The 26921-nt window shown below is 47.8% G+C and overlaps 1 long non-coding RNA gene across 1 annotated transcript in view; it reads left to right on the forward strand.

Moving 5' to 3' along the window:
• The window catches only part of LOC132249966 (uncharacterized), a 35886-nt gene extending 16538 nt beyond the window's left edge, over positions 1 to 19348 (forward strand). Inside the window, exons 2-3 of the long non-coding RNA XR_009461514.1 lie at positions 15644 to 15799; positions 19086 to 19348. This is a non-coding gene — a long non-coding RNA (uncharacterized LOC132249966). The remainder of the gene's footprint in view (positions 1 to 15643; positions 15800 to 19085) is intronic.
• The last annotated feature ends 7573 nt before the right edge of the window (positions 19349 to 26921 follow it).

Genomic DNA, 26921 nt, shown 5'->3' on the forward strand with positions numbered 1-26921 from the left:
ACTTTCCAAGTGGTTTTGTATACACTTTGTATAAGGCTCCATCTAGTTTGACGTTTTGGTGACTCTGCGGCCCAGGCTGGTATGGAAAATTACCAGGACTGGTCCCCTGTGAGGGAGTGTGGCGTGAGGAGTAGTGTGCCATGCACAGGAGATGCTGCTGGAATATGTGTGCCATGTGAAAAGGGAGTATATAAGGTGTCCCTGAGGAGAACTGAGGGGTGTGTGTGTGTGTGTGTGTGCCTAAAAGGGAGAGGTTTTGAGGTAGTGTGAGGGTTGGCTGGTTTCCATTGTTGCATGGAGAGTTCTGTGGTTGCATGGTCTGGAGTGATTGAAAGTATATTCAGGTTTGTCTAAGAGAGAGAGAGAGCTGAAGCAGTTGGGAGATTGAGTGTGAAACTTGGCTACAGCAAGAGTGTGAGTGACCTCCAAATTCTGTGGCCATTTCCATTCATCCAACACTGCAAGGAGCTCTGTTCTCATCTCAGAGCAGAAAGTAAAGCTGTGACTACTGGAATTTGAGTCCACGCTGTTCTAGGAGACTGCTAGAGTATGGTCCTAGACTTACTTTGCTTTTCCCTGGTAGTACCAGCGCACAGTCCATAAGGTGATTATTACCCCTCTTCCTCCCTATTATTATGGGGGGCTTGTCTTATTTATGTAAATAGAATTGTATATAACAGGATATTAGCATAGCAAGATTAGACATAGTTTTATAGTACAGATTTTTGTTTGAATGGTACCTTCTAGTTGGTGTTTGTGACCTTGTTAATAAACCATTGTAATTCATTTCATTTTCATTCGAGTCTGAGGAGGCTTTATTGACTATCTGAGCTGTAGATCTGAGCTCCTCTCAGAGTGATCAGGCATCTAGATGATAGATGCTGGAAGCTTGGGTCATGCTCATTAGTACCTGCCCATTGTATTACTTAATTGGCTGGCAGGGAGAATGTGCATAAATTTCCTATTTTCCTTAATTCTTTGTTTTCCAGCCCAACAAATGTACCGGGGAAATGATGGAATGAAACAGTGTAGCTCCTTGCATGAAAAGCCCCCAAGGGCAAGTCAGTAATTACCTATTATTTAGATGAACAATCATCCTGTTGGCAGTGGAAGCTGTAATCTATATCTATATTGTGGGGGTTGATACTGAACCTCTACAATAGCTATCACCATTATCTCTTTCTGTTCAAAGCAAAGGAGTATCTACCTTGATGAATCAAGTTACCTGTTTTGACAAGTTGTCCTCTAAATTTTGATTCAAGTAGTGAACTTCCAGAGATCATCAAGGGTGAAAGGTCTTAATCACCAAAAGGGGAACACTGAGATTGCAGTAATTAGGGCTGCAGGCAGGCTTTAGCCCTAGCTGGCCCTGATTCCTTGAGTGGGCTTGGCTGCCAGTGCCCTAACTAATCCTAGCTGGTCCCAATTACCGGAATGGGCATGGCTCCCCCCATATTTAAAAAGCAGCCCTGTCAGTGCTCTGGAGTCTATATATTAGGGCAGGGGCTTCTCCCTCTGTTCTGGATTCAACCTGAATCCATGTCTGGTCTCTAACCACAGACTCCTGGTTCCAATTCAGACCTTTGCCCCCTGATGCCCAACTCCTGGCTCTAGTTATGCAGTTACCCACATTCTGGTCCCTCACAGCTGCAGCTACCTAGTTTGGACTCCCTGGCTAGTGACTTCAGTCCGGATCCCTGTTTTTTGCCACTGACCCTCCCTGGCTCTTCATTCTATCTTGATGACCACCCACATAGCAGTCCCTTACAGAATTTAGCCTCCTAATCCTCTGACTCCAGTTCAGGCCCTTGCTTCCTGACTTTGCCTACTTCTGCTTTCCTGGGTCATGGATTTCTTAAGGTGATATCTTTTATTGGACCAACTACATAGTTGGGATTAAGTTAGACAAGATTTTGAATCCAAGATATTCTTCCTCAGGTCTCCGATTATAGGATGCTAGGCACAGCATAGGGGAGGGGCTGAGAGAAATTATCAGGTGTAGCAGACACATAATTAGCAAAAGAAAATCAGGTGTAGCAGACAGGTCACTAGTAAAGAAAAAGAAGCTGAGTACTAGGAGATCAAGGACTATCAAAAGGGAGTGAGGCAGTCTCATTTTCCTTATGTGGAAAGTATTCAGAAATTGGATAGATATAATGGGTCATAAATCCAGTATCAGTGATTAGTCCTTGGTTTTAGTGTCCAGACAGCTTGTGAATTTTTGTTCCCAGGTTCAACTTTGAAAAGAGGTTAGGTAGATTTTCTTTGAGCAGTAGAATAGTGAGGTCAGAGACAAGAGTAGTTGTTCTGTGAGAAATGTGCTTCTAATGATGAGTGTATGTCTCTGTCTTTTTATATTTTTTTTCTGCGAGTTCATTTTCTTGCATAGCTGCTGTTTGGTTTTACCCACAAAGTTGCCATCAGGGCATTTGGTGCATTGGATCAGGTGCATTACAATTGGGGAAAGGTGTGTGTAGGGGCCATGGATTCTGAGAGTTTCTTTGTGGGGTGTTGATAGTTGTGGCAGTGGAGATGTGCTGACAGGTTAAGCGTTTCTTGCCAAAGTAAGGCTGCATTTTACTTGATGTCTGTGGGGCAGTGGAGAGTTTGTTTCTGATGATGATCTGGGTAAGGTTGGTGGGGCTGTTTGAAAGCCAGGAGTGGAGGGGCTGGGAATATTTCTCTCAAGGTCTGGTCTTTGTCCAGTATAGGTTGTAGTTGATTGGTGATCCTTCGGATTGGTTTCCGTGTATGGTGGTAGGTCACCACCAGGGGGTGTGGTCACAGGGGTTTTATTTTTGTATTGTAACAGGTTACTGTGGTGTATTTGGATAGCTCTTTCAAGCATGTGGTCTATTTCTCTAATGGAGTATCCTAGTATAAAGGCAGACTTCAGGCTGGTCAGGTGGGCATCACAGGTGGTATGGTGGTATCTGAGGGCCTGGTTGCAGATAACCACTTTTTTGGTGTGCTAGTTTTGTGGACATAAGTATGGTGGTCTATGGGTTTTCTGTATATAATGGTTTGTAGGGGGCCATCCTAGATGTGGACTGTGGTATTGGAAAAGTTGATGTTAATGTAAGAGTATTCCAGAGAAAATTTAAATTTGAAGGATGATGGTTGTTAAACCTGTGGTGGAAGTCAACAAGTGAGTTCAGGTGTTCAGTCCAGATACTGAAAATATCATCTATATAATACAGATATAGTGCAGGTTGATAGTGCAGTTTTCTAGAATGCATTTCTTTTTAGGTGGCTCACAAAGAGGTTGGCATACTGGGGTGGGGGGCATCTCTGCCCATAGTTTACAGGAAGGGATGACTGTTGAAAGTGAAAGTTGCTGTGGGTGAGGATAAAGGAGATGATTTGTGCATAGGTCCAAGACGGGAGAGCCAGTGATAGACTGGCTAGTTCAAATGTATAATGAAGGAGCTTCTGAGATTTCAGTGAGTCATGCAGAAGCTGCTCAATTAGTCCTGCACCCCAAGCTCCAGTTGAGTCAGTTTGCAGGAGGAGATGAAAATGTTACTTTGTTTTCTGCAACAATGCAAGCAACTGTGGCCAGTTATGGTAATATGGAAGAAGAGCTTAACCCTGTCCCTCAGGCATGGGCCAATTTAGAGTAGGCTCTCCACTGTTTGTATCAGTTAGCACTAACTGAAATTATTCATGCAGCAGTTTGGACTTGCACGTCAGATGCAGAAGTTGTGACAGCACCATTGTGGAGGTGGTTTTGCCGACAAGCACCAACAGAGTGCACCTCAGCCCTGTTGGCCTTGGAGCCAGAGGCAGTGAATCACCTGGTAAGAGATGCAATCTGGCGATTAGTGCAGCTTTTACCTATTTTACAGAAGCCAGGACTTGCCAAGCCGACTGTAACAGGTCGCCCTCCCCAGTGCCATCTTCCCTGTTAATTTGCGCCTTACGTGGGGCACCCTTGGAGTCTGCTTTGGAGCTCTTATGTTCCGCCCTCTACTCATCTGCCACGTCTTGATGGAAATTATTGTTGATGTTCTTGCGAGCGGGAGACTGCTTATTGTATTTTGTATGTTGGGGTCATTCACCTACATGGGCCTGACCCCAGTATTTCTCTAGCTAGGCCTTCCCGTCCAAAACCCACCAAACAGGGTTTGACTCCAAGGCTGTAGCCTTTTCTGGTGTTGGGCCTTGTTACAATTTGGCCCCCTGGTCCTCAGGCTCTCCACAGCCCTGTCTCGCTCTGCGCCCTCTCTAGCGCTCAGGCTCTCCACAGCCCTGTCTCGCTCTGCGCCCTTTCTGGCACCTGGGGTCAGTGCACCCCAAAAGCTGCACCCTCTCAAGTGCCAGGGTCGGTGCACCCCAAAATGCTGCACCCTCTCTGGTGCCCAGGCTCGGCACACCCCAAATGCTGCGCCTGCTCTGGTGCCAGGGTCCCCACGCTGTTGTGGGTCCCCTATGAGGTCTCCTCCATCCCCTAATAGCCTCACCTAAGCCACCGGTGTTAGTCAATAATCAAAAAGGAAAAAATAATAACTGCCACCAGTCACTATGATGAAGCATAGCAGCAGGTCAGCTTACATTCGCAGGCTTCGTGCTTCAGCTCCCGACCATCAGCTACAGTCCTTGTTGTGGTGTGGTTGCCATCTCTCCACAGCTTCGTAGTTCCCGCCTTTGGACTGCTCACCCAGCTCCTCTATGGAGCTCTTGGAGGCACTCCTTCCCCTTCAGCTGCTGTCCGCCTTACTGCCATTCTGTCCAGGGTTTTTATAGTCCTGCCCCTTCCGGTCAGCTGACTAGCTGGCCAGGTTCTGCATTTAACCCTTTCCCTACCAGCACTTCATGCCCAGAAAGTTCTGGCCTTAAAGGGGAAGGCCTGCTTTCTGGTGACAGGGTTAGGGTTCCCTGTTACACCCCCCCCCTTCTCTTTTGTCTGGGGTCTTCCCTTCCCCTCTGAACCATTTTCATATTGTCTAGATAAAAAATTGACACTTACATTCTTAGTCCCTAGACAATGCTCCACCTTAAAGCAGTATGTTTGGAGACTGAGGGCCCATCTAATCAGCCTAGAGTTATCGGTCTTCATGCTCTGGAGCCATTGCAGCGGGGCATGGTTTGTAATTAATGTAAATTTCCAACCTAACAGATAATATCGAAGCGTTTCTATGGCCCATTTGATTGCCAAGCATTCCTTTTCTATTGTCGCATAATTCCTTTCCGGCGGGTGTAACTTTCTACTAATTATGCTATTGGATGTTCCTCTCCTTCCTCCATTTGGACTAACACTGCCACCAATAGCCCAGTTGGACGCATCTGTTAATACCATAAATGGTTTGTTGAAGTCTGGTGTATACAGTAGTGGCTGTGTACACAGTGCCTCCTTCACCTTTTGAAATGCTGCTTCTGCTTCTGGTGTCCATCTCGCTTTGTTTGGAGCCATTGCCTTTACCATTTCGATTAAAGGCACTACTAAGTCTGTGAAATGAGGTATGAATTTCCTATAATAATTTGCCATTCCCAAAAAGGCCCTCACTCGTCTCTTTGTTCATGGAATTTGATACTTCTTTGTTGCCTCTACCTTGTCCACCAGTATCTTTCCACTTCCTACCTGGAACCCAAGGTACTGTTTCTTCCTTTCCAATGGTACACTTCTTTGGGTTGGCGGTTAATCCTGCCTTCCTTAAGTCCTGCAATACCACCCACAGTGTTGTTAAATGTCCTGGCCAATCTGCGGTCTACACAATAATGTCATCTATGTGTGTCGCAGCGTAACCCCCAAGCAAAGCCAGGACTCTGTCCATTAGCCGCTGAAATGTCGCAGCAGCCCCATGCAATCCGAATGGCATGCGTCGGAAATGGAATAGGCCCCATGGTGTTGCAAAGGCTGTCTTTTCTTGATCCTCAGGTGCTAAGGGGACCTGCCAGTAGCCTTTCATTAGATCCAATGTGGAGATAGAGCTAGCTTGCCCTATATTCTCCACCATTTCATCCACTCTTGGCATTGGATAAGCATCGAACTTGGCCACTGCGTTTACCTTTTGAAAGTCAATACAGAGCTTAATTTTTCCATCTGGTTTCGGCATGGCCACAATGAGACTGCGCCACTCACTTTGGGATTCTTGTATTATGCCTTTCTCTAACAACATCCCATGTTCCTCCTTTATCGGGCCTTGTAGTTGTTGTGGGATTCGCCTACAGTTCTCATGGATCACCTGGCCTGGGGGGGGGGGGGGGGTCCTTATTTGATGTATCATGCCCCGAGCCTCCCTGGGGACCTTTTAGAAAACATCTCCATACTCCCACACTAGTTCCCTTGCCTGCCGTCTCTGTTCTTCTGAGAGTCGGGGAGCCACTTCTACTTCACTACCCGCTTCCCTCTCCCTCAGGGAGGGTCCTAGTTCAGGTTCATCTGGTTGGAGGGCCAAGAACAGGCACTCTCTTTCTTGCCATGGCTTCAGAATGTTAATGTTGTATGTCTGTTTTTTCTTTTGCTTGTCTGGTTGATATACCTCATAATCTACAGGCCCTAGTTGGCGTGTTATTTCATAAGGGCCTTGCCATTGTGCTAGTAACTTGCTGTCCTGATCTGGTAAGAGAACCAGTATGCGGTCTCCTACTTTGAACTTCCTTTCTTGAGCTCCTCGATTGTAATGGGTTGCTTGCCGCTCTTGGGCCTCCCTCAGATTTCCTAGAGCTTCCTTCCAGACCGATTCCAGGTGTTCTCTAAGCTGTATTAAGTACTGAACCAGGTTCCGGTCTTTACTTTGTTCTTCCCAGCCTTTTTTAACCAAATCAAGAATTCCTCTTGGTTGCCACCCATATAACAGTTCAAAGGGGGAAAATCCTGTTGAGGCCAGGGGTGCCTCTCTTATTGCAAACAACAAGGGTGGCAACATCTGATCCCACTTCTGGGGGCTCTCTACCACAAACTTCTTCATCTGTATCAGGGTCCTGTTAAATCGCTCCACTAGTCCATCCGTTTGGGGGTGGTATACTGTGGTCTTTAGGTGCTTAATGCCCAGTGTTTTGCTCACTCCCTCGAACACATGAGATGTAAAGTTTGTCCCTTGGTCTGTCAATAATTCCTTAGGGAGCCCCACTCTGGAGAATATTTTTAATAACTCTTCTGCCACCTTGGGTATAAACACTGTCTGCATGGGTACAGCCTCCGGATACCTTGTCGCATAGTCCAGGAGGACCAAAATAAATTGGTGCCCTGAACTGCTTCTAGGCAGTGGCCCCACAATATCCACAGCCACTTGCTCAAAGGGGACTTCCACCAAAGGTAGTGGTATTAATGGAGCTCTTGGAGGATGACTGGGGTCTACTTTTTGGCAAACGGGGCAAGATGCGCAGTACTTGGCCACTTCCCGTATTAACCCTGGCCAAGAAAATCTTCTCCGGATGTGAGCCTTGGTCTTGTCTCATCCCAAATGTCTGCCCATAGAGAGTTCATGGGCTACCTTCAGTAGGGCCTTTCGGTATCGCTGAGGTACCAACAATTGTATTACTTCCTCTTCCCCGTGTTTTCCCCATTCAACTCTATATAGAAGATTGTTACTCACCTCAAATCATGGGGTGGTCTGCATCAACTCTGGTCTTAGCACTTCCCCATTCTGCTGGGCTAGGTGTTCCTGGAAGGCATACCAAAACCCTTTTTCCTCTGCTCTATTCCAACCTGAAGTGTTCATCCTCCCACAACTGTGCCATGTCAACTTTCTGTTCTGCTTCTTCATCTGATAGAGGTAGTTCAAGTTCACTGGCGAACGCCTCTTAGTATGGGCACCCCCAGATGCCGCCTCGGACCTTACTGTCTTGCACCCTCCTTTCCCTGCTCCAAGTGGTCTCCAGCTGGGGCCTTCTACCTCTGTATTCTCCTCAGAGGCTTCCCCCCTAGTGCAACTAGGGTAGCATTGTGGGGTCGCCCCTCCCAAACTGTATGCCTAGGCTACAACTGTCAAAAGCTCTGGCCAGTCACATCCCAGCATCACTGGGTACAGTAAGTGCTCAGCCACTTCGACCCACATTCGGCGTACTTTCTCTCCCACTTGCAGAGTAACCCATACTCGATCTTGTCTTAGCAATTCCCCGCTCCACCACTGAATGGTGATTTGGTCCAACACTTCGCTCTCCCCTCTTGGTAGGATATCTCTCTGCACTATCATGTGGGATGAACTGGTATCTAACATAGCTTCTGTTTTCTGTCCCTCAAGCCGCACATCTATGGTAAGTGCAGGCTGTTCCTCTTTTGGTTCACTGTAAACCCAGGCAACATACCCACAACTGCCCATGGTGGGGGCTTGGTTTGTCGGTATGTCTCTCAACATCCTCTCAATCAATGCCTGCTGTCTTTCTGCTTGTTTCTGCAGACCCTGAACCACTTGGTACATGAGTTCCAATCCCATTTGTAGCCTTTTTAAACCTGAGATTTGGGTCTGTCCCATCTTCTTTTTGGACCCAAGGGTTCTTTCTTTCATTCGGATCAACCATAGTCTCAGTGTACATATTACCTTGGGAAGTTTCCTGTCCAATGCACCAATGTAACAGGTCGCCCTCTCCAACGCCATCTTCCCTGTTAATCTGCACTTTACGTGGGGCACCCTTGGAGTCTGCTTTGGAGCACTTATGTCCCACCCTCTACTCTCCTGCCACGTCTTGATGGAAATTATTGTTGATGTTCTTGCGAGCGGGAGACTCCCTATTGTATTTTGTATGTTGGGGTCTTTTGCCTACATGGGCCTGACCCCAGTATTTCTTGAGCTAGGCCTCCCCATCCAAAACCCACCAAACAGGGTTTGACTCCAAGGCTCTAGCCTTTTCTGGTGTTGGGCCTTGTTACAATTTGGCCCCCTGGTCCTCAGGCTCTCCACAGCCCTGTGTCACACAGCGCCTCACTGGCACTCGGGCTCTCCACGGCCCTGTCTCACTCTGCACCCTCTCTGGCAAGAGAATTGGCAGTTTGGGTGCACAGTGCCTCACCAGGAACCAAAAGAAATTACTATAACAGCTGTAACTCAATGTATCATGACCCCATTAACCCTGCCTCCCATTAAAGGAGTACAACGACCCCAGTACCCCCTGAGGCTACCCAACCTATCCAGTGTATTATCAGTCAGCAGTTGGAGGACGGGACTATTATCCAAACCCACTCTCCATATAACAATCCAGTGTGGCCAGTGCATAAGCCAAATGGAGGGTGGTGGCTGACTATTGACTTTTGAGCTTTGAATGCTAATACTGACCTCTTGACAGCTGCCATCCCATCACTACCAGCCTTAACAGAAAGCATCTGGTGTTATGGGCCTGTGTGGATGGGATCCATTGATATCAAGGACTTTTTTTGTTTTTGTGGTTTGTTTGTTTTTTGCTATTCCCATCCATGAAAGTCACTGGCCAGTATTTGTTTTCACGTGGATAGGGCAGCAGTATACCTACACTGTGTTGCCCCAGGGGTGGATACACAGCCCCACCTTGGCTTACGGGGTTCTAGCTACCGTAGTTCATGAGGTCTAAGAAAAGTACCCTGATGTACGCATGTAGCAGTATATAGATGGCGTCATGGTGGGCAGTCAAGACAAAGAGGCTGCCACCAAGGCCTCTGAATCATTAAAAGAGAGTGCGTACCTTCAGATTAACGCTGTCTGATTGGAAAATCCAAGAAGTAGGGCTCCAGTGTGAATCTCTGGGGGGGGCACAATACCAGCTGAAGGGCTGTAGAGTGTAGTAGAGACCCCAACTGATGTGAAAGAACTACAGGCCCAATTGGGAGCACTCAATTTTTGGCGTATGCACATTCCTGAGTTTAGCATATTAGCTCATCCCTTGTATAACCTATGTAAGAAGAGGACTAAATGGGAATGGGGTCCTGAGGATGAATATGCCTTACAGGCTCTTAAAGAAGCAGTAAATGTCCATGCCTCCCTAGCAGCACAATGTCCCGAAGGAGAGGTTTGGCTTCATATAGGTGTCTTGGAAGGAGGACCACACCGGAGCATGTGGCAGAAGGAATCCTCAGAAGCAGAAGGAAAATCCCTTGGATTCTGGAGCTGAGGCTGGAGAGGGGCGGAAGCAAGGTATACTCTCTTAGAACAAATGTTGTGTGCAACAGCAGTGGCCCTGGAAGCCACAGAAGTGCTAAGGGAGAATTACCTACAGTTATCATTACTCCAATACCTATTCTCGGAATGGCTCTGTCAGACTGCCAGCTGCCACCTGGGGGAAGAGCCCAAGACACCACAGTCCAAAAGTGGATTCATTATATCTTCAGCCAGGTCCAACGAGTAACCCCAAAGGGACGGCCTGCATTAGTTGAAAGAGTCACAGAAAGTATGATTTAGCATTTATCCTGACTAAACAAGCTGTAGTGAACCTTCACCCATCAAAGAAGCACCCCCTTTCTCACCTGAAATGGAGACCTCAGCCAATATCTAAGTCTGGTTTACAGACAGGTCTGCTTGAGGTCGTGCCTGGAGAGCAGCCACCTTGAGGATTCAAGATGGCAAGCAAGTAGTATTACAAGGCCTCAGAAAAAGCATGCTGTATGCCGGTCTCAAAGCAGTGCTTGGCGTAGCTGTGTGGGAATTAGTAGAAGGTCCACATCCTGTAAAGCCCATTTATATTTATAGCAACTCCTGGATGATAGTAGAAGGATGTACTAAATGGCTACCCCTATGGAACAAGGAAAACTTTAAAAGACGAGGACAGGACATTTAGAGCCACAAGGAATGGGAGACCTTATGGAAGTTAGCCCAAGATGAGCTTCCTCTACATGTCTGACATGTGAGTGCAGCACACGGGAATAAAGCAGGAGAAGGCCCGGAGTCAACGTGGAATAGGTGAGTTGATCAGCTAACAAGGGAAGAGGGCGCTGAAACCTTGTATTTTAAAGAAGAAAATGAAGCAGTTAGTCCAACATTGCTCAATTCCTCTTCCCACTGTACACCTGGGGAACGAGCTGCAGAATGGCTACGTTGACAACATGGGCACCCTGGGAGTGATGGAACTGCCCGCCTGGCCACATCTTGGGGCATTCATGTAACTAAAAAAGAAGCACAAGAAATGCGACTAAAACTTTGCCCGACTGTCCCATTGTCATTACGTGGGGGAAAGGTAGCGTGGCAGGTATGGCAATGTGATTTCATAAGCCCCCTCCCTCGAACTTCCCAGAAGCGACAGTACGTGTTTGTAGCTGTAGAAGTTATCACAGGAATAACATTTGCCTGTGCCTCAGCAAGAGCTACAGCCCAGGATATTTGTGCAGCACTGGAAACTCTGCTAGCTGTGTATCCACCACCCACAGAACTACAAAGCGATAATGGCTCTCACTTCTGCAATCATCTTGTGTATGACTGGATCACAAAACATGGCATGTTATGGACATCTCACGCCCCACACCATCCACAGTCTAACAGATTGGTAGAGTGAGCCAATGGCATCCTTAAATGCAATTTGCGGTTAGCCGCTGGCCTAGCTCTCAAGGACTGGGACTTGCACCTGGATCGAGCTATCAATTGGGCCAATAACCAACCCCGTCTGGGAGGTAGCCCTATGCAACAGGCCTTTGGATTGGGTGGTCCCTGAGAGCCAGCAGTAGAGCAACCTAGGGGTGGTGACCTGGGAAAGCTCCAGGCAGGAGATTGGGTGGTAGTGAAGCATCCTCAGGGAGATAAATGGGAGGGGACACTATTGGCAAAAGGTATGCATAATACATGGTGGGGATTTAAGCCAGATTCATCTAATGGGAGCCAAGCTCCTTGTTGTCTTGTTACTACAGATTTGATCTGTCCACAAATGCAGCCATAGCCATTCCTAATTGAGCCTGCCACTGAAGACGAGTCCTGCTCTGTCACCTGTCTGAATTGACTGGCACCATGAAGTGGTGGACTGTTATAACTGTATTCTTCTTATTAATGCTTTTTTGTGTTTCCTGGGTAAGGCGTGGCTACTATCCTTCTTATTACCCAGATATTAGATATTAATGAATTTGCTCCTGAAGACCTAAAGGAGTGGCTTGACCCTGAAGAGCATCCCCTAGAAACGTGCTCAGATGACCTTCACGTGGTCCAGCTGCAGTATCCATATTGGAAGAAACCCACCACCCCGGAGCAAGTGAAATCCTGGTCTCTGAGTAGAAGAAACAGGATAGTTGACTGGCAAGGTGGTAACTGTCAGTGCACCTGTGGTCCAGTTATTATCTTACATTCCCTACTTGAAGGCTGTAATGACTAACTGTGGGAGGGGAGGTAATTGTTGTAGCTCTGCTCATTTATGGGTTTGTTGTTCCATACTTCCTGAGGGAAACCCTATTGAGCTCAATGCCCCTGAGTCTGTGCCCCCAATTGTGCATTCTGCATCTGTTCAGCCTCTTGAGCCACTGCGTTTATGGGAGAATCTACCCCCTCCCATTCCTATGGCTGATGACACTCTCTAGTGATGGTGTGAAGCGCACTAGGTGGAAACAGGTTGGAACAAAGTTATTACATGGTTTGTGAATCATACCTACATAGGGGTGTGGTGGAATGGTACCCACTTTAATACAACTAAAAGGAGGCTGTATCCGCAAGTCTCCATCACTTATCCCCCTTAGTTCAAATCAGTAACACCTTAATTGGATTAGGGACCCTATGGAGAGGATAGCCTCTCAGCCCACCTAACATGACCTGCATACATGAACTATCTAACCTGTCATATGTGCGTCAATAGGGCAACTTGTTTGTTGGGAAGGACCAGGTCGCTTACTATATGAAAATGGTACCACCTGGACTTCGTGCAATTTGTGTTGCTTAGGAGCTAAGAGTTGAGTTGTTGCTCTGCTGCAATTAAGTAACCATACTATTGCCCTGAAATGTCCAGAAATTTCCTCTGAGACTATACCTCTCAACTTTACGATACCCACCTCATGGGTATCGGATGTGGACGTGCCACGGTAAGAAGACTGGAATAAGGTAAAAGATAAGCTGCAAAGCCTTGAGGCAAAAGCTTGGCAAGGAACTCAGTTGGCCCTCCTTGCTTGGGAGGGTGGGCAGATCATCAGTTTGGCTGTCAACGTGCCCGAGCCACGTAAATGGTACAATGTGTTTTGCACTTTTCGCATGTCACCAGGTATCACTTCAACAACATGGCTGACTATCTTAAGCATCATAGTGCTCTGTACTGCCCTAGTGGCAACAGCTAAATGGTGTTTTAACCATTGTTGTCGTAAATCTGTTCATACTATGCAAGTTAAATTTAAAGATCCCTCCCCATTCCCTGATGTAGCGCATGTAGCTTTAGCATCTCAACTGTAGCTATCACAGTGCTTCAGCAAGCAAGGGATGGAGTGTGACAGCTGAAAATTGTGTCTAAGGTGCTTGCTGAATGCTGTGAAAATTAGACCAAGTGTTTTTCTGTCATTTGTTCAAATATGAAGCTATATGTTGTTGTTAAGAGCCTAATGAAAGTCAAAGATTAGTGAGGCCTTGTATGTAATAAGGCCTAGTAAATTTAACAAAGCCTTGTAGAAGTAGTAGGCTCTGTGTAGATGGTGCTTTCCTCTTCCAAACAGAAGGTATAGGTGGCTAGGCATGAGTGCTGTGAGGGAACTGCAGCTGTCAGTCAATTCCCTCTATCCCCCATAAAGTCAGGCCAGGGCACAGAATATCTTATCTATATATAATGTCATAAGAGGTAAACTAATGAACATATTTACTAATATACAACTTATCTATGCTGAGAGCTGAATCAAAAGAATATATATACACGTATGTTTGTGTGTGTGTGTGTGTGTGCGTGTGTATCTCTTTCTCTCTATATACGTATTTAATATGTATACTACCACTTGGGGTTCCACTCAGGAACAGGTAAATTATGAATTAACGCAGACAGGCACAAATAACACATGGGTAAATAATCAAACAGTACAGGTAAGTGTGAATCGAAGGGGAACAGGTATGAAACAAGAGGGTAGCAGGGAAGAGGTTTCAGTGTGGATTTCAGGGAGCCATATGTACATGAATCAACAATTATAAATTTCACAGGAACAACAAAATATAAGGCACTGTCACAAAATTTGAGGTGCACAATACTAGCAATAAAGTGAACTTATTAAAGGATCCCAACGTCCAGGCTAGCCCCTAGAGCTCTGTCAGTGTCAAAGGAACTAATGGGGAAGCCCCGAATACCCCTTGGGATCACTCACCCCTCCCATAGAAGAGCATGTAACTCACAGGGTTTCCCCGGCTAGGTATGGGGTGCTGCCTCTCCCATGTGGGACCCTTTTCCCCTGGCACTCATGACTCTGGGGTGGGCCCAGATGAATGGGCCTCCTCAGGTTGAGATGCTTCCCCTTTTGGCTACTGGTGGCCCTGTGCACTGTCATGTACACTGAGGGCTTCTCCTTCTGCTGGTGGCCGGAGGCCTGGCCCACCTCGTGCAAGCACAGGGGCTCAGTCCCCTTCTGGATCCTCTGTGCAGTGTTGCCTGCACCGCGTTCCATGGCCCTTCTGGCCCCATGCACTGTCATGTGTACCAAGGTTCCGGCCTCATTCCGGGGTTGCAGATCCAAGCTGCCCAGAGAAGCTCCCAGGGTCTGAGCTCCGTGCACGGCTTGTGGCCAGAGTGGCTGGAGAAGCAAGCTGCCTGGCACTGCTCCCAGGGTTTTGTCCTGTGTGCTGTGCTGCGCATTGAGTGCTGGAGCTGACTGCTGCTCCACACCACCACAGGAAGTCTTCAGGAGCTCTTCAGGGGCATTCGCTCTGCTGGCAGCTCTTCCAGCCCACCTAAGCTCCGTTCTTTTCGTCATCCCCTGTCGTGTCTGCCGCGTGCTGGGCATGCTGCTCCTTTTATTCTCTCCAGAGGCTCTGGCCCCAGAGTGCTGTCAGACCTGCAAGGTGCAGGCTTCAATCAGGTCTGGGGCTTTTCGCACGTCCCCCTCCCCCGGGCAGGGGCAGGGCCAGCCACTCCCAGCAATCACCTGATTGGCAGATGTGCTCCACCATTCACAATGAAGCTCCTCTGAACCTGGACTTGCTGGGCTGTATCACTAAGTCTGCCACACAGAAAAGTAGTGAAAAGCTAGACAGCCAGAGAGAATAGCCACAAGAAAAACTGGGAGAGGTGTTTTGAGTTGAGTTCTGGCTCATTTGGGCTTTGAGCTATGAGCAAAGAACCTAATTCTTTTCATTTGATTCTACCTGCCTAAGAAAAGCAGGACTTTGTAAATTATTTGTAAACAACTAGGACTGTACCAAGGATATTCCATTCCAGTATCAATTTTTCCACCTAATGCAGACAAATCATGGGATCCTAAAATGTGGCTTCCCTTTCACGTCAACAAGTAATGCTGGTATTATATTAGGATTCCAGTTTCCGATGAGGGAAACTGAGCTGGTATTCCAGTTAAACCTAGATCAGGGATGGGTAAATACTTGGGCCAGAGGGCCACATGGGGAATTCTGATGATCTGTGTTGACCCAGCCAGTGACTTCCTCCCCCTTGCAACAAATTGCCAAAAGTCCCTATGGAGCTGTGGGTGGGCGGGGAGCAGTGTTTAGGATTGGGAGGGGTGGGTGAGGGTGGGATCATGGGGTTGGGTTGCTGGGTGGTAACAGCTCCAGGCTGGGGCCTGAGGCCTGCTCCCTACATACCTATCCTTGGGGGTCCAGCTTTGATAGTACCCTAAACTTTCTTTCAGAAAAGAGATGAGTTATCCAGATCTGCTACAAACATTCAACATGTGACTTGGAGCTAGTAATTCCTCTAAGCTGGCACTGGCAGGACTAAGGGCTGGAAGAGTCCCCACCTGAGCTGGAAGAGGAGCAGGAGAGACTTAAATTCTTGGCATATTCAGGTACCAAAGAGGACTCTGGTAAATGAGCAGTGGATCAATTTTTAGAAACTTGCAGGGGGTTGGATTTACAGGTCAAAGGCAGTAGAAGGAGGCCAAAGACATAGAACCGGTATTGCATTAAAATTACCTCTCTTCAAGGCATGTATACAGCTTTTAGGCATCTAAAGCAATACATATGAACCTAATTCACCCTACACAGGAGCAACTATGCCACCTGGGCATCCCGATTTCTTACCTATCTCCATTTTGGCGTTCTAAGCAGGCTCAGAAAGGTTCAACAAAGGCACCTATTTCACTTGCATGTTATTTCAATCCTGATCTGTCCTGGAAAGCATCTAAATTCTGCATAAGCCTAAATTCTGCGTTTCCATCTTTAGTTGCAGAAAAACCACAACCAGGGATGGCTTGACAAAGAAGGGACCACCCCCCTTTTAGCCAAATTGCCAGGTGTATCTTAATGTTTTGTTTGCCTGTTTGACAGGCAATTTGTATTGAGTAGCGTTTTTTACTAAACTATTGGTATAAAATAATACCCAGGGTTTTTTTTTTTTTAACTTGTATGTTTCCTTTAAGTCCATCAAAACACATAATTTAATTTAATCTAATCTTCATAAGCGGGTTGTTTTGTATTTGTCAGTGCAGAATTTCTCTATCCCTATGTTGTTCCTTAGAGTATTTTTCTGATCTAAACTAAATAATATTACAGAAAGATTTGCAAATGTTGCCACCTCACTGTTCCTCCTCTTTCCAGATCAATAGCTTCCAGAGCACTGTTCCTGACCATCCTATGCATTGTTTTCTATCTCTTGGCTAGTTTAGGCCCATAGGAACAAAGGACTGGAAGGGGCTTGCTGGGGCACCAAGTCCAGTAACCTGTATTTTAATGCTATCATTTACCATGAGTGGTAGCCAATAGCCACAGGGAACTATTAAAAAAAAACCCAGAGCACCCTATACTATGACTTAGGCAAAAGCTAGGGAGAGATGCGCACTGCTAGCATCCTGTTTTAATGCAGGAAAGTACTTTTTGCATTTCTACCTTGATAAAGTTCCATGTAGTTACTTTATATTATATCCAGTAAAGGACTTAGGTGCTTAAAGCAGGACTTGAGGATTTAGTGTCTAAATCCAAAATTGCTCTCTCAAATTCCCCAGTCAGCTGTTGCCTAACCCTCGGGGTGATTAAAGTCACAAGACACCTCCCTGTTTGACTCTAAGCATTCTAATATTATAAAAGCCTCAGTCGGTCTGTCTGTGTCCATAATACTTTATTCACACTCTGGTTAGTTGTCTGAATCAACCAATCATAGTGCTCCAACAGCATTCTGGATCAGCGGCAGTGGTGGCGGCATGGCCGAGTGCCACCATGATGCTGAGGACAGAGCAGGGGGGCGAGGATGAGCACTGCTGGTTTTGCCCCTGCCTCCTCCCAGCCCTGCACAGTGGAGGTGGCGGTGAGGGAGTGGACTGAGTGCGGGGGTGAGGCCCCAGACCCGAAAGCGGGTGGGGGGAGTGGGCCCAGCCTCACAGCAGTGAAGGGAAGGCAGGATGGGGGGAGTGGGCCCAGCTCTGGCCCTGAAGTGGCCGGGGGGGAGGAAGGGTGAGCAGGCCCATCCCTGAAATTGCAGGGGGGGGTGTGGACATGAGCCTCTGTCGCCACTTCCCCTGTCATTCTTCACGGGCAACTTGCTAGTATGTCTATAATGGGGGTCAGCACCCTATAGCCTGCAAGCTGGATCCAACCTGCAAAGAGATAGGTACTGGCCTGCAAAAGTCTGACTCAGCCTGGGGTAGGGTGCAGGATTGGAACTGAATGGAGAATTGGGATTGGATGGCATACATCTGTGCTGTGCCATCATCCTGGCTAGGGACAGAAGTTGCTTATAAACTGGTTTAAGTCTTCAGAAACTGGTTTAAACTTCTACCAGAACAGAAGCTCAGTGCACATAAACCAATTTCAAAATGGCTGAAACTGGTTTAAGATAAACCTGGTTGAATGTAATATCTGACCCAACTGATTTAGGTCAAGCCAGTTTATGAAACTTCCATCCCAAACCCTGTATCAATTTAAATCACAGTCCCCCAGTATCCCAGGATGCTTTGCAGCCCTCAGCTGGGCTGTGGTGTCTGTTCCAGAGAGCAGGGTTGGCCCCAACCCTCTGCTCCCTACCTGGAGCAGTGCCAGCTGGCTGACAAGAGGGTGGGGAGTGAGAAACCTGGTGGGGGAATGCAGCTGGGTTTGCAGGGGGGAGGGACTGCCCCTCCTCCCCCAGGCAAACCCTGCCTGGGATTTGGGGCCAGGGACCTTTCCCCAATCTCAGTGTGCTGGCCACGTCCCCTACTCCATGCTCCAGCATTCTGCTGGCTGCAGCCGTGCGCTACAAATCCCAGAGGCACCTGAAAGCAGGAAGAAAAACTGATGAGAAACCCAGGAGAGTCCTGCTACTGTGATTCTGGACTGTAAATCCCAGAGATCAGGGTCGGGGGGGGGGGAGCAGTAGGAAGAGGAAACAAACATACAGTGCACTTGAGGTTGCAAACAACCCTGTACTTAATACGTGCTAATTTAAGAGAAAGGACTATTCTTGTTCAAGCTTTTATGAATTCAATGCCACTACCTTTTTCCCTACCCACCCCCTCCTCATCCTAACAGGCATTGCCCCTTCACTCTGCCCAGGCAGACCCTAGCTAGTCTAGGGGTGGGACCTGGCTATGCCCCCTCCACTCGAGCAGGGAGTGGGGGAAAACCTTGGAGGGTTTCTCTCTTCCCTTCCCTTTGGCAGTGGTTAGCAGGCTGGGAGGCATGCTCTATGCCTCTTTCCCACCCCCCCACCCCCCCAATCCCTGGCTTCTGGCTTGAGCCACCGCAGGCCTGTGACTGCATTTCCTGAATCAAAAATGAATGTCTGTTCACTTGCTTCTCAATTTATCTCTGCAATTTAGACTAACCTGCAAAGATTAAATTGATTCAACCTTGGGCTTTTTGACTCTGTACTTAGCCCCCGTCTATATCACCGCCCTCCACAGTGCTTCCTGCTGCTCTCTCTTGCCTGCACATAACTCCATTGCAGAAACTGAGCATCAGTGGTGAGGGTAAGCATAGGTGGCATGAGTGCTCTGGAAGGTGGAGATTTGCAGCCAGCAGCAGAGGCCCAGATTGCAAGTTTCAGTTTAGAGCAGCAGAAGGTTGTTGACACCTTGGTCTATGTGTAGCAGCAGTATGTCCAGCAGAAACACCCTTGAACGTGGCCTGACCACTGCTTCCATTTATACCCTCCAAACCTAGAAATGCACTGATGACTAAGGCTGCTCTGAGATCATCTATAGTGGCTGCTCTCAAGCATGCTGAAGACCAGGAGCTCCAGAATGTCTACATGGGGACATCCTACACTGGCCTAAGCAGTACGCTGGATGCTGGGACACACTACTGTCATGGTATATCTATAACTGGAGACCTACCTAAATCACAATTTTGCAGAAACTGTGAAAAACAGTGTTGTCTGTGATTGTTGCAATTGCTGGGAAATCTGGCTTTGGTAGTGATTTTCTCCAAAATCAACCCCCCAAAAAACAGCAGTAACACAGACTGAGTGAAGGTGCCCTCTGCCAATTAGTGGTGAGGGGCATGGCAAAAAAGTAGTAGTGAAATAGACTGAGTGAAGAAGCCCTCTCCCAATCAGCAGTGATGGGTGGGGTTGTCAGGGCCCCTCTGAAAATCAGCAGCAAGATGCTAGTCTACCACAAAATTAGCTTTGCGTGCTTTAAGCAAGCCGCTGTTATCAGATTTGCCATTAAATGAGCACGCCCCAAAGTATTAGGGATACGTTTCTAGGGTCTTGGTAATTCTGTCAACATGCTGCTTGTGTTACTTGTGTTTCTATACACAGCTGTATATCTCCCTTCTGCAAGTCCTCACCCTCAATGGACCTATCTTGCAGGATTCAGTTGCAATGGGGCTGGGTTCCCCCAGTCCCCAAATCAGTCATACACACAAACACACACAGATTAATGTGACATGCCTGACCCAGCCGGGTTGATCAGCATGGACAGGCTGACACCTTCATATGCCAAGAATCAGTTCATCAGAACAACAATAAATTGCAGTCAGACACAAGCACACAGGTGAACAGAATCCCTCTGAATCCGGCTGGGTGTCCAGCTGACACCCTCATGGGCCAGCATTCAGTTCATAAGGGCACATCTGAGTCAAACTGGGTCAATCAGCCTGTACAAGCTGATCCCCTTATGTGTTTCAAACTCAGCACGTCCCAATCTTTAGCCTCTTGATGAGCAGACCCCACAGTATTTTTGGGCTTCACAGGGATCTTTAGCTTAGGTAAAAGAAGCGTTGCTGCAGAGCACGTGAGGAAGGAGAAGCAGAGAAGGAAAAATATACTCAGTTACTACCAGTTTGACTATAAAAGTTATTTATTGCTAAGTGTATGAAATATATAATGGTACTAGTAGTAATAGATACGGAAAAGAAAAACAAACACAAACAATTACAATACTACCCTGGTTTCACTAAGTATTTGGGGAAACTTAGCTCAAGCTTAACTAATACAGTTCCGATTCAGAAATTTATGCCTAGAGAAAGAAAAGAGAGACAGAGCGCTGGGATCTCACCAGTCCAAGGTACTCGGGTTGTAAAGCTGACAGGTAAAGTTCATAGCACAATCCTTGAAGGGAGATGATATGTTTCCTCCAGCCTCTCAAGAAGAACAGTGGATGGTATCAGAGAGATTTTTTTCTTCTTGAAGCACCCCCACTGCTGCTTTTTTTACAGATTTTTATACCCTCAGTTCAGCTTCTTCAAAGTATTTTCAATAGTGTAAATCATTGTCTTTTCTATTGACAAGGGGTTATCTGGTTTGGAACATCTCAAGAAACTGATTGATAATCAGGAAACACATAAAGTTAGGGAGTAACCAGATACTTGGGAGCCAGCTTGAAATTCCTATGTATAGCAGATATACTGATGGGATATCTCATGGTTTCTTCAGAAACAATAGATAGCTTGCAGCATCAGGGTTTTAGATTTTTACCTGTTGTGAACAATCCTCAGCTTAGCATGACTTTTCCAGATCTTACTATAGTCTTTTAACAGGCTTAAAGCAATTATTGGAGTGTTTATAACCTTTGGGCAGGAAGACTTCCACCAGTCGTCCTGGGAAAAGGATGACAACACTTGTGGTCAGGGTTCCAACGGGCTGGACGCTGTGATGAACCCTTTACCATTGTTCAAATGTTGCCCATACCCCCTCGGACTCGGTCTCTTGCCTCAGCATTCCCTAACCCGGCAACCGAGTTTTAGTCAATCAAGTTTAAATAGGCCTCCCATAGTGGGACCAGGGAATGTACAGCCCGAGATGCCTATTAAACTTAGAGGTGTGTGTTTGTGGGTCGGGGGAAAAGTCCTTTGTAAATCCAGATTAGAACTGGTCTGATAAATGCTGAACTGGGTGTGTGTAAATGTGGGTTGATTAGCATTTGGAGCACAGATTCCCCATCATGCAGTGCTCCCCTGCTTCTCTGATCCCAGAATTCACTGCAGTCTCTGCTTTAGGCTTTCTGTTCTCCATCTCTCATGTAAATGAATGGTCATCTGGTTCCATCTTGGATGCAAATGAGACCTAGGGCAGTTGTTTCACTCTTGTCACCCTTATCTGGAGGGTTTTAGGTGTGTCTCCCACTACATCTTAATCAGTTTCGTTTAGTTGGGGGGGGAATTCTTTGTGAGTCAGACAGCCTGTGTCCTGTGCCACGGTTCCCCAGGACACACAGCTGAGAGGTAACACCACAAAAAAACATTGTATTGCTGTGATTTAGGTAGGTCCCTAGGCAGTGATGACACATAGGGAGTGCACATGGTTGCACGTGCACCCCCTGAGTTTGGCGGTGCACCCCTTGCAAAAAGGCACCATTGACACTGCCGGCGGTGTCTGTGGGCAGTTGCCGCTCGCCCCCTGCTTCGCCGTTTACACTGCTGGCGGTGTCTGTGGGCTGTTCTGCTGCTGCCACTGCCGGCAGCACCTCCAGGTGGTCACCGACCACTGGTTGGCACTCACCACCACCCGCCTCGGCTGACAGCACTGCAGCTGCCTGTGGGAGCTCGCCATGTCCCCGCAGCCTCCAGAGGCACACGGCATTCATGTCCCTAGGTATAATTCACTTCCCACCTCCCTGTAGACTGGGTTTGGAGCACTTGGAGAGACAACATATATCTCACGTAGAACCACACTTCTTGGATGAGTATTCGATCCTCGCAGTTAATACAGAAAAGGTAGGAGCCATCACAACTGCCATGACTGTCACTTTGAAAGAAAAGCATAAGCATGAACCACTTACCCTTACTAATGGAAGTTGAGCTCTGGATCATGAGTGTACATAATCACTTCCCTGCAGCTCTCAAGTAGATGCTGAAGCTCCAAAGAGGGATAGATTTTCAGATACATTCCTGTTCAGTGTTTCCTACTGGCAAGATCTAGACAATTACCTGCTCAGCATGTGAGACTTGTGGACAAGTCTCAGGTGCTTAACTCTCCCCCCCCCCCCCCCCCCAATATAAGAAGACAAACATACCCAATTGCCTGTGGGTGCATACTTCTCACAAGGCAACCACTTTTTCCTCAAATCTCTCAGTTCTAATCCTCAAAGGAAATTTACAAAATACCTTTCATAGATGAGCTGACAAACTTCACTACATAAATCTACTTGATACAAAAAATCATGGACTAAATATAGATATTGGATTTATGGTGCATTCCAATCTTCCTGCTATCCAATAATCCCAGGTAACCTCTCTACATTTTACTGGCCATGTTTTACCACCAGTTCAACATTCCCCACTTTCCCCCTGCACCTACCTGTCTCACTCCTATTAACTCCTTTTATGGGAAAAACCATGCCAGGAAGAGTAGAGGATGAGCACAGTAGGAATAATTGCCTTCCTACTATTGCTGTAGGATTGGTGTATGACCAATTGATAAAATTAGACGTATACAAGTCAGCAGGACCAGATGATCTTCATTCAAGAGCGCTGAAGGAGCTGGCCGAAGTCATTGTGGAACCTCTGGCAAAACTCTTCCAGAACTCTTGATGCTCTGAATAAGTCCATAAGGACTGGAAGAGGGCCAATGTTGTGCCCATCCACAAGAAGGGCAGAAGGGAGGACCTGGGTAACTATAGGCCAATCAGCCTACCTTCCACGCTAGGGAAAATCCTAGATAATTTCATCAAGGAGTCTATCTGCGATAAGCTTGCAGAAAGTAAGATTCTGAATGACAGCCAGCATGGCTTCATTGTGGGCAGGTCTTGCCTTACCAACGTCATCTCCTTCTATGACCAGGTAACTTGCCACCTGAACACGAGAGAGCAGGTTGACATTGTATACCTAGACTTCCAAAAGGCCTTTATTTAGTATCCTATGATGTCCTCGCGAGAAAATTGGAGGATTGTGGGCTTAACTCTGAGCAGGTGGGTGAGAACCTGGCTGCAGGATGGGACCTAGAGAGTCATAGTGAATGAAGCTGTATCTTCCTGGTGAGAAGTGGGCAACCGTGTCCTGCAGGGGTTGGTGCTTAGGCCAGTACTTTTCAACATCTTTATTAACAATTCAGATGTGGGGGTGAGGAACTCACTGGCCAAGTTCGCAGACAACACCAAGTTATGGGGGGAGCACGGTCATGCTTGAAGATAGGCTAAAGTTACAGGTGGACCTAGACAGGCTAGCAAGTTGGGCGGATTGAAACCTGATGAAGTCCAACGTTGAGAAATGTAAAGTTCTCCACCTCAGGATGAGCAACCCCCAACACACCTACAGGCTTGGCGGCACCAAGATGACTAGCACCACGAATGAAAGGGACCTGGAGATAATAATAGACCACAGTATGAATATGAGCCAGCAGTGTGATGCTGTAGCCATAGGGCAAATAATGCTATGGCATGCATCAATCGATGCATCTCCAGCAAAGCCAAGGAGGAGATTCTTTTGCTCTACACAGCACTGGTGAGACCTCAGCTGGAGTTCTGCGTCCACACTTTAACAAGGATGTGGACAAGCTTGAGAGAGTCCGAAGAAGAGCCACCTGTATGATTAGAGTCTTAAAAGGCAAGCCATATGAAGAAAGGCTGAGGGATCTGGGACTCTTCAGCCTGAGGCAAAGAAGGCTGAGGGGGGACCTGGTAGCAGCTTACCACTACACTAAAGGAGTACATCAAGGGCTCGGTGAGCAACTGTTCACCAGGGCACCCGAGGGGAAAACCAGAAGTAATGGCCACAAGTTCCTGGAAGATTGATTCAGGCTCAACATTAGGAAAAAATCCTATGCAGTCAGGGTGTCCAGACTGTGGAATAAGCTTCTTCCAGAGGAGGTGCAATCACCTACCCTAGAAATCTTCAAGAGGAGACTAGACAGTCACCTTGCTGGAGTCACCTGACCAGTTATTTTTCCTGCTTGGTGCAGGGGGCTGGACCCGATCATCTTCTGAGGTCCCTTCCGGCCTTATAATTTATGAATCTATGAAACTCACATCCTCTGATCTTCCCTGCCATTCATTTACATTTCCACAGACTTACATTTTGTATATTGCCTTCAGCTTCAATTCCACCCAGGAGAGCACACAAACACAAGCAGACTCTCCCTGTGTATGAAGGAGAGTGTTTTGTGCACAAAAGCTTGTATAGAACAAATTTTCCAACTATTTAGTTGACATAATTAAAGATATCACATTTACCCAAAGAACTTTGTCTACCTAACTTCCCCCCATGCATTGCGTAGGGAACCTAGGTTCTGGGTTTTGCTCTAGCAGGGGCTGATCCAGGGGGTACACTGGCATTCCTCCCCTTTGATTCCTGGAAAGTTAGGGTTGGAAGGGACCTGAGGAGGTCATCTAGTCCTACCCTCTGCTCAAAGCAGGACCATTCCCAACTATATCATCCCAGCCAAGGCTTTGTTTAGCACAGTTTTAAAAACCTCCAGTGGTGACAATTCCACAACCTCTTTAAAGCCTGTTCCAGGGCTTTACTACTGTCGTATTGATTTAATAACCTACTATTCTTGCTCCACCCAAAGTTCAAAATTGACTGCCTGGAAGTGGCAGCATTACTTCTAGTCAGGCAATGTAGAGTCACTTGACTTCATTATAATTATAATCCACTTGATCCCTTCTAAACTCTTAATTCCACAGGTGTTAAGACTGTGTCCTCTTTTTAATGGTCTTGATGTTCCACCAATCAAGCTAGCCTTCTGCAATTCCTTTGTCTGTTAGCCGCTCCTGGTAACAAAGCTCCTATTTCATAGCCTGCAGGCTGTTTTTAACTCACTCCAATCAAGTTGTACTTCTTTTTGCTCCCATCTTAAAATGAAGAGTACAGACCTAGGCCTCTTGCCTATTAGTAAAGCTTGTAATTTATTTTTAACTGCATAAATAATGTGTTGTTTTATATGTGATGAGCAGAGATCCTGGTTTTCTCTGATTTTAAAAAAATTCCCAATTTTCAGTTAAAGAAGTAACCCCAAATCCACATTTTCTGTGATTTAAATGAAACACTAGTATTACTCTAATATTATAAAAGCCTTAGTCTGTCTGTCTTTTTTTCATAATGCTTTATTCGTACTTTGATTAGCTGACGGAAACAACCAATCAGAGTGTGAATACAGCATTTGGACAGGAGCCTGTGGTGTGCTGGAGTGCCGCTGTGATGGTTGGGACATGGGATGGAGCGGGTGGGGGACAAGGCCCATGTGGCTGGCCTCACTCCCACTGCCCTGCTCCCTAGAGGCGGTGGCAATGGAGTGGGTGGAATGGGAGAACGCAGCCAGCCCCCTCCTCCCCCCTTACTCTTTGGAGGTGGTGGCGGCAGCACAGGGGAGAGCAGGGTCAGGACACTGTGGGGGGCGGGGCCGAGGGCAGCAACACTGGCCTTGTGCCCCCCTGCTCCTTGCAGATGGACCCCCTCTTCCATATTTGCCCAGCACTGCTGGCCTCACCTCTTCTTTGTGCCAAGCTGCTCCCCCTGATACAGGGAAGGAGGAGCAGCGGGCCCAGGCTGATGCAAGGGCAGCAGGGGGGAGAGGAGGAGCAGGCCCAAGTTGGGGGGGAGAAGCTGGCATGCTGTGGTGGTGGGGGCTGGGGAGTACCACACCTGGGCCGATGCGGGGTGGTAGGGGGATAGGAGTCGGCTCGGCCCTGAAATGGCAGCAGGGACGGTGGAGGGTGCGCCTGGCCCAGCCTGCAAACGGAGGGTTGGGGGGAGCAGCCTGGCTCTGAAACAGTGGCGGACAAGGTGTGTAGGGGGCTGATTGGGCCCAGCCTGGCCCTAAAATGAATGGTATGGGGGGGGCGGGGCACTCTAGGCCTAGCCGAGCCCCAAAACGGTGGCAGGAGGACGGGCGGACCCGGCTCCGCAACAGCAGCGGGGAGGTTGGGGGAGCCAGGCCTGGGCCCGTGGTGGAGTGGGGGAAAGGGGGACCTGGCCTAGCCTCAAAGGTAGGGCAGAGATGGAGGCCTGTGTTCAGCCTATGTCCCTGCCCACACCTTCCACACATCACAGAAAAATGTGGATTTGGGGTTACTTTTTTTAAACTGCAAATTGGGGATTATTTTTTAATCCGAGAAAACCAGGATCCCTGGTGACGAGGCACCTCCCCATCTGCACCCCCGCTGCCAAGGGCCCAGCTTTGAAGCACTAGGTTGTGACGTGCCATTCTGGGAAGTGTTCCCGCACCCCGTTTGAGATCTAGCTGTTCAATCAGGTCAGTGTGGAGCAGAGGAGTGGGGATTTGATACCTAAAGGGCAATTACAGAGGGTGGAAACGCACTTTCCTCTCTGGCTGTAGCGGACAGGAGTAGCTTTAAGGAAAACAAGAGACGAGTTTGTTATTTATTCTCGGCCCCGGGCGAGGCGGGGAGCGAGGCCCCGCCCCCAGCGCGCGCGGAGGAGAGCCGTGCAGGGCAAGGGGTCGCGCTCCAAGTCAACGCTGCGCTTGCGCAGGCTGGAGGACGAGACCACGCTCGGAACAATGAGGGGGCACGGGCCCCTGCAGCAGGGAGCGGACCTGCAGGGAGGGGAGAAGAGTCATGCCACCGTGAGGAAGGGGCGGGGCTCAGGGAAGAGCGG

This window comes from Alligator mississippiensis, chromosome 1, assembly GCF_030867095.1.
Source record: "Alligator mississippiensis isolate rAllMis1 chromosome 1, rAllMis1, whole genome shotgun sequence".
Lineage (NCBI taxonomy): Eukaryota > Metazoa > Chordata > Crocodylia > Alligatoridae > Alligator > Alligator mississippiensis.